The sequence below is a fragment of the Paroedura picta genome, chromosome 3, assembly GCF_049243985.1.
Source record: "Paroedura picta isolate Pp20150507F chromosome 3, Ppicta_v3.0, whole genome shotgun sequence".
NCBI lineage: Eukaryota > Metazoa > Chordata > Lepidosauria > Squamata > Gekkonidae > Paroedura > Paroedura picta.
The window spans coordinates 50,942,910-50,951,214 of NC_135371.1; positions in this window are offsets into that span (position 1 = coordinate 50,942,910).

The following is an 8,305-nucleotide window of genomic DNA, read 5'->3' on the forward strand; positions in this document are numbered from 1 at the left end:
GTGAGTTTAAAATTGATTATTGGCTAATCAATATATTGGAGGTGGGACATGCTTTTCAGCACATACACAGAGGGGTGGAGTTTGGGGGGAGCTGAAAGAAACAAAGAACAAGCCAGAGCAGGACTAGAAAGATGAATTAGTTAAGCTGTTGTTTTTCTTTCCACGTAATCCTTTCCCTAATTTTGTACTAAACTTTTCCTAGAAGCGAAACATACGTGTCTTTTTGCTGCTTCATTTTCACTGCATGACATTGCTCTGCTGGATTTTTCCAATACAGTCCAAACCTAACATCTCTTCCAAAGCACAACCACCTCGGGCAAGACTTCACATTGACCATGTGGGTCCATTTATGAATAAAATGTCCATATTAATAACAGATGTGTATTCCAAGTGGGTGGAAGAGTACATTTCTCTATAACTGAAACCTGTACTGATAAACTTTGAATTACATTTTCAACTTTTGGGTTGTTACAACATTGGGTTACAATTCACAGGGGCAATATCCAATAATTCATTTTAAAAATTACATTAGGTACAGATAAATGGCTCTGTACCATCCTCCTACCAATGATTTAGCCAAGAGCAGGATATGCCCTGACTAAGATAGTCCAGGATAGCCCAATCCCATCAGATCTAGGTACCTAAGCAGGACAGAGAAGCAGGGTTGACTGTGGTTAGTATAGGGATCAAGACCACTAAGAAATACCAGGGTTGTTATGTGGAGGCAGGCAATCACAAACATCTAAATGTCTCTTGCCTTGAAAACCCTACAGGGTTGCCATAGGTCGCTGCAATTTAACATATATATTTATGCATGGAATGGCAGAAAGTGAAGAGGAACTAAAGAGCCTGTTGATGCGGGTGAAGGAGGAGAATGCAAAAGTTGGCTTGAAACTCAACATCAAGAAAACACAGATCAGGCCCTCTCAATTTCTGGCAAATAGATGGGGAAGAAATGGAGATAGTGACAGATTTTATTTTCCTGGGCTCCAAGATCACTGCAGATGGGGACTGCAGCAAAGAAATTAAAAGACGCTTGCTCCTGGGGAGGAAAGCTATGGCAAATCTAGACAGCATCCTAAAAAGCAGAGACATCACCCTGTCAACAAAAGTGCGTCTAGTCAAGGCTACAGTCTTGCAATGTACGGCTGTGAAAGTTGGACCATAAGGAAGGCCGAGGGTCAAAGAATTGAGGCTTTTGAACTCTGGTGCTGGAGAAGACTCTTGCGAGTCCCTTGGACTGCAAGGCGAACAAGCCAGTCAGTCCTAGAGGAGATCAGCCCTGACTGCTCCTTAGAAGGCCAGATCCTGAAGATGAAACTCAAATACTTTGGCCACCTGATGAGAAGGAAGGACTCCCTGGAGAAGAGCCTAATGCTGGGAGTGATTGAGGGCAAAAGAAGAAGGGGACGACAGAGAATGAGGTGGCTGGATGGAGTAACTGAAGCAGTGGGTGCAAACTTAAATGGACTCCGAGGAATGATAGAGGACAGGAAGTCCTGGAGGATCATTGTCCATGGGATCGCGATGGGTCGGACACGACTTCGCACCTAACAACAACATTTATGCATGGAAATGGATAGCCCAATAGATAATGTTTTGGAATCATAAAGTTAAGATTCTGCTTCCAAAATCAATCAACAGTAATAAAGCCTCTGATGAGTGGATATGATTTATGGTTTTCTTAACAAGTGTGGACACCTCTTGAGTCAGGTAGTGTATTTAAGATGATTTTTCAATTACACAGATTGTTTATCTGATATATTGTCTTGAGTTATTCTTCTTTCTTCATTATATTCCCAGAAATGTGTATCTGTACTTTGGCACTGTAATATTTTGACTAACTGTTTTGTTAAAAATAAACAAACTTGTGAGTGATTGACCACTATCATGAAAATTGTCCTTAAAGGATGGGGCAAGAGACTGCACTTGTATGCCTACTTAAACACATCTAACAACCCCCACCCCCCGCCCTGCCCCACACATACACCCTTTCAGGCAGTCAAATTGTATGTCACAATGTCTTTGCAGAGAACAGTAGGAGAAAAAAAAATAAAAAGAAGACCCATTGAACCATATAAAACTCTGCAGAAATGCCCTTTGCGCATTTGTGACGGATGCTGTTGTGACGGAAGCTAGATCTGCAGCAAGCATCCAGCCAGCCTGGACACAAGAGTAACGTGGATTGATTTCAGATTTCACTGAGGGGCACGGTGATGACTGAAGGGGACAGAGAGCTCTCCTTCCGTTCCAAGCTACTATTTTTTCCCAATTAGAAAGCTAGTTACTATTGAGGGTTCTGTGTCTGATCGACAACAGAGAGACAATGACATGACAAATGACATTGCAAGGCAGCCTCAAGCAATTGGGACTCATCAGCGCTGACATGGCTGCTATCATAAATAACCTCCGAATAAGAACGCCACTTCCACTGAATTCCAACCAGCATCATTTCATTTGGACAAGTGGAAGGACAAAGGCAGGTGCTGCAAATGCAGAAGCAGATTCCAATAGCATTTCCAGTGAGTTAGAAAACACCTCCATTAGCCACAGATATAGAGACATGAAACACAAATTCCCAATCCCATCTCAAAGCCACATTCTCAGGACCAAGGGCTGATGGACTCAGGACAGGCCTGGTTACAGCATAACCTGAGGTGGGGCACCTGCCAGGGCCCAAGCTTCTGGCAGGGCCCATGGGCACCGATCAACCTCCTACATTCCTCCCCTGCCACCCACCCATGCGCTTTTGCCCCCTTCTGCTCACAAGCACTCCATCATTGCCACGTGTGTTCCCAGATGAACATACTACTCAGCATCACCAGGAAAGGGTATGCGGGCAGCAACACTTCTGCTATCACAATGCGGCTGGCTGTGAGCATGGCAGTAGGAGAGCTTGTGAGCAGAGGTGTCATGATTCACCCAACTCCACTGATACTCATACCTCAGATGGAGAAGAGTCCCTTGAGATGCCTACAGCCCAGGCCCCTCCGAATATTTGGCAGGCAGACTCTGTGGTCCCAGACCAGGACCCTGTCCCTAGGGATTCTACCAATCGCGACACCTGCACCTATCAGCATTTCCCACTACAAGAGGAAGGCTACTCCCTCAGAGTCCCCCCCCCCAACTGAGATCAAAGAGACATGGAGCTGACAAGGAAATGCAGGCAGGCAACCCAGAGCCTACCACATCCCAGGCTTTCTGAGGAGGCAGAAGGGCTGTTGGCAGAAGCTGGGACCTTAACCAGGTTACCAGGAAGGGCAGGGATTCCAGCCTCCTGCTATTAGCCAGTCCAGGACAGGTGGGAGACATGGGCTGGGAGTATGTGGGTGGGTGGATAGGAAATCAAGTGCAAGTAGAGGGCCTGGCAGTAGACAGAGAAGAGGACCCCTGAGCACTCTCTGCCAAGGGCCTCCCCAAACTTGGAACCAGCCCTACCAGGATATGGACATTGGAAGAAAGATGTCCCTGTGCTTTTCCACACTGGCTGAAAGGCTATCCAAACCTTGCAAAAGGTGGCAGGTCCAGATAGGATTTCCCCCCACTGCAATTACCTACTGTACCACTGCATCATACTCAGTCCATTCTCAGTGCATTACACCTGCTCTCCCATGTTTTACACAGAAGTATTTCTTAGCAGCGTAACTTGTGATATTTTGCAACAGGAGATGTCAAGAATTATTGTACCTGGGACCTTCTGCATGTAGGCCATGTGGTCTGCTACACAGCACCTTTCCCATTAGCAATGGGAGGAGAAGGGAGGAGGAAACACTCATGCTCTCTTTGATTAAGGGGCTGTTCCCCCCTAGCTGGTTACGCCTGCTGTGCACCTCCTTCTTATTCTCATCCTATTCCAGTTTGCTTGGTTTGGCACACCTCCATATTGTCATTCTCTTTTGCCCTGTACTAAAGAAGAGAGACATTCAGAGGGAACATCATCAGTTTCAAAGCAATGTATGTTCTGTTTTTTTCCTTTGCTTGGACATAGATTTACCAACTGGCCAGCATATCTGGTCTTCCTGCATCTGGCTGGCTGTTAGATGAGGTATTCTTCATATAAAAGTGAGATAGCTAAATGACTAGTTTTTAACTGTTCAGTGCTTTTTACTGCAAATAGTTTTGCTGGGTTGTGCCTTTAAGATACTCTGGAGATCTAGTGGGAGTAGTAGATCTTTCACCCGTAAGAGTGCATTTATGCTTCTGCCTATATATCTGTAAACAAAGCAAATCCTTCAAAAATAGCAAGCCCCCAGTGTTTTCTCCATCCAAGGGAATCAGAATGGAAGTGCTGGCCCCTGAAATTTCTCACTGCTCAGAGAAGTGGGGCAAGCATAACCCAAGGCTGCCAGGCCAGAGCTGGAAACCTCCAGGAAAAAATGCACGGTGGGGCCTGGCAAACCAGTGTGCTTGTCACTTCTGGTAAAAATCACCAAGTTTTTGCAGACTGCAAGACCCTTTGTCTTGTCACTTCTGGTTTCTACTGGAAGTAGGTCTGCCAGATCTAGGTTGGGAAATGCCCAGAGATTTGGGGGGGGGGGGGGTGGAGTCTGGGGTGGGTGGAGTTAGGCAGGGGAGGGTCCTCAGAAAGTTATAGTACCATTGAGTCAAACCTCCAAAGTAACTATTTCCTCCAGGGAAAGCACTCTTGGTCCTCAGGAGATCAAGTATAATCTCCAGGAGTCACCTGGAAGTTGAAAAAAAAGGGATAAAAATGAGAGATGACAGCTAGGCCCAAACTTCTCCACATTAAACAGTCTGTGTGGATTTCTGCTGTCACTTTCCAAATGGTGAGATTATTTTACCTAATGATAAGGGTAATTTTGTACATAGATACAACTTGCAAAGCAATACTTCATCATGACATGTTTTGCTAGTTTTTTGGGTTATTTAAAAAAAACACAACCATTAGGTTTGTTCAGAAGACCACACACCCCAAGAGCTGGGCAATGAAGCATCTGCAAGAATCAACTTCTGGTGAGGATGAAGTGATGGCAATAATCCCTCTGAAAAATATATACTGGTATATCAAATGAGTCTTCCATTTGTACACTATTCTCAAGATTTTAGTGCTGTAAGAAATGAGGTTCAGAATTTTGCTTCGGAAGTGTTTTGAAACATGTTTTTAAAAAAGCAATGCAAACTAGCATTCCTATGCATTCAATGCTGGTCAATTAGCTTCTCTTAATAGGAAGGTGTGGGTCTGACATGGCACACCATATGAAAGTAAAATCAGATGGGCTTTGCCATAACAAAAATTACCCAGTAATCACAGCAGCGCTATAGAGGTCTAATGTGGAGGTCATACTGCTTGGCTTTCCTCTCTCTGTTTTACATCAGCCGCAAATCCATTCCTAATTGCAGCCGAGGAAAACAAACTGTCAGGGTGACCGTAGAGCTCCACACGCAGCCCGTGCACTTCTTGCTCATCGGGCAGGAAATGTCAGCACTCTCCGGGCGCTGGGGGCACGGCCTCCCTTCGTGCCAAGCTCCTTACTGAAAAACAACAAACCGTTCCAAGTGCTCTTTAATCTTATTGCATCTTTTATGATCTTGTCAGTATTATTATGCAGTGGGTGTGAAAAGTCAATCAGACGTCTCTCTGACATCCCTGTGCCTCTCAGCTCACACACACACACATATATATGTACATACACACAATATGCAATACATACCGAGACAAAATAATGTTCCTAATGAAGATGAAGGAGGGCCGAATACAAGTTCAGTGCAGCCAGAATAAAGCGGTGAAGCAAAACCAAAGTAAGAGAAATTAAATCATTATAAAGCAATCACTTTATTCAGGATATGATTGTATCGTTGTCTGGAAGAATTAAAGATTCACCCATTCTAAACAACGTTTTGTTGCTTTTCCTTCTTTCATCACTTATCTGTGCAACTCACAGAGCAACCCTCAGCCATGTTACATGTAAAGTCTATGGGTCTAGAAGGGTGCAACTTTGTTTAGGATTGGAACATCAATCAGCTTTGACATTTCTATGATCTTCCATTTATGGTGTGTTTCCACTTTCCAGTGGAGAACAGTATCAATATCAATAATTATTTATACAGTCATAGACCAAAATACAAGAATAGAAGAAAGAAAAAGCTTGTGATACTTTAGGATAAAGGATCAGTCAATAAAATATTAACATTTAAAGTGAAAGAGGTGTTCTAAAGTATTAAAAGAATTTTAAGTAGGTCCAAGGACTCGTTTCTAGAACTTTAAGCATGTTTCCTGTCCTTCTATCAAGCTTGGATCACAAGGGTACAACATTTCATTGTCAACAGAGAGCTATGAGGCTTTTCATCCAACAAGTTCTCTGATCCACTCTGCACTAGATTGATAGGGCATTGAGTCTATAAGTGGGCGAATAAATTTGGCTCGTGCTAGAGCATAAGTGAAAAATGCTATTTTGAATCTATCATGGGATTCTGTGTTACATTTTGATAGTCTTTACTTATTGAACTATTCATATAACCCAACAAAATGCATGTCCAAAGAAATGTCATCATTGGTCATCAATTTAATTGCACGAAGAATCTTTTTTTCCAAAGTCTCTGACCCTTGGAAAACTTCACCCTATAAACCGTTAATCTGACTCCAAATATGAAGAGAGTAAGGTGTCCTGACCTGGATGGCCCAGGATAGCCTGGTCTCATCAGATCATGAAAACTAAGTAGGGTTGGCTCTGGTTAGCACTTGGATAAAAGACCAGCGAAGAAGTAAAGGGTCACTACACAGAAGCAGGGAATAGCAAATCACTTTCTGTTCATCTTTGGCCTTGAAAACCCTGTGGGGCTGCTGTAAATTGGCTGCAACTTGATTGCACTTTCCACCACCAAGGTGTCACCTGTCCACTAGCTTGTAATAATATGATGAAGGCTTACACAATAAGATGCTGCTGGCCATTCCATGAAGATTTCTTTCACAATTTCTACTGGGACAGCCTTGTTGGCCATTCTTTTCCACTTTAATTTAAAATATTTTTCCTTGGAGTCTTCTAGTTTTAATAGCCAAAAGTACAGTTTGCTTAAAAGTATTTGTTTCCTCAGTATGGACTTTTCAAAGCTATCCTACTGATCCTGGCTTAAAGCTACACACTGGCTCTTAAGAGTCCCACCTGGAACCTGGGAATATTTTCATTATTAATTGGCTGTTACAAGGCATCCAAACAGCTTTCTCTTTGCGTTCATTGAAGACATCTTGAATTATGAAGTTATAGGCAAAGATTGTAGTTTCCAAACAAGATGAACCACTGGGACTATAAATTTACTCAATTCTTTCCAAACAAATTCTATAAAATGACTACCACATATAAAAGTTTCATATGATGGTATAGACTATAAAAATTTTCTTCCCCGGGACATCCATCAAGCCAACTCCCTCTTAGCCTTTCAGAAACTTGTGAAAACTATTTAATTCTTCAGGGCATTTGGTGCTTTTATCTTTTGATACTGGTGTTTTAATCTGTGGATTTTATTGACTACTGTCACTTTTCATCTTGGCTGCTTAAAAAAATTAATTCCTGTTTTATTATGGCTTTAGTTCTCCTCTAGATGCTGGTTTAGATTTTTAATTTGCTTTCTAGTTCTACAAAGTCTTAATTTCATGTGAGCCACCTCATGTGCTATTATTAATGACAGAAGTGCTGGATACAGGACTTTTAGATAAAAGAATATCATACAATGTTCAAAAGGAATAATGGAATAGCACATTTTATTAGCTGAGATCAAGGAAATATTAATAGGTAGTAATGTTAGGTACACACAGCCTAACTTGGGGTAAAGTTTCACATGGGTTTTTCTTTCATATTAGTCTTAAAAATACTTCATTTTCTCACATGCCACTAAGACTGCAATTTCAAGAACAATGGCCATGACCAGAGGCCGAGATAGAGAGTGGTCAGACCGCATCTGGATTACTGTGTGCAGTTCTGGAGGCCTCAGCTGAAAAAAGATATGGACAAAATTGAGAGGGTACAGAGGAAAGCAACAAGAATGACTCAGGCCCTGGGGACCAAATCCTATGAGAAAAGGCTGAGGGACTTGGGAATGTTCAGCCTGGAGAAGAGGGGGCTGAAAGGGGACATGATTGTTCTCCTTAAGCATCTGAAAGGTTGTCATTTGGAATAGGGTAGGGAGTGGTTCTTGTTGGCAGCAAAGGATAGGATCCATAGTAATGGCTTTAAACTACATGCAGAATGGCACCTGTCATATACCAGTGTGTGTGTGGAGGGGGGGGAGGATTCACAGTCAGAGTAGTTCAACCATGGAATAGGCTGCCTAAGGAGGTAGTGAGTTCCCC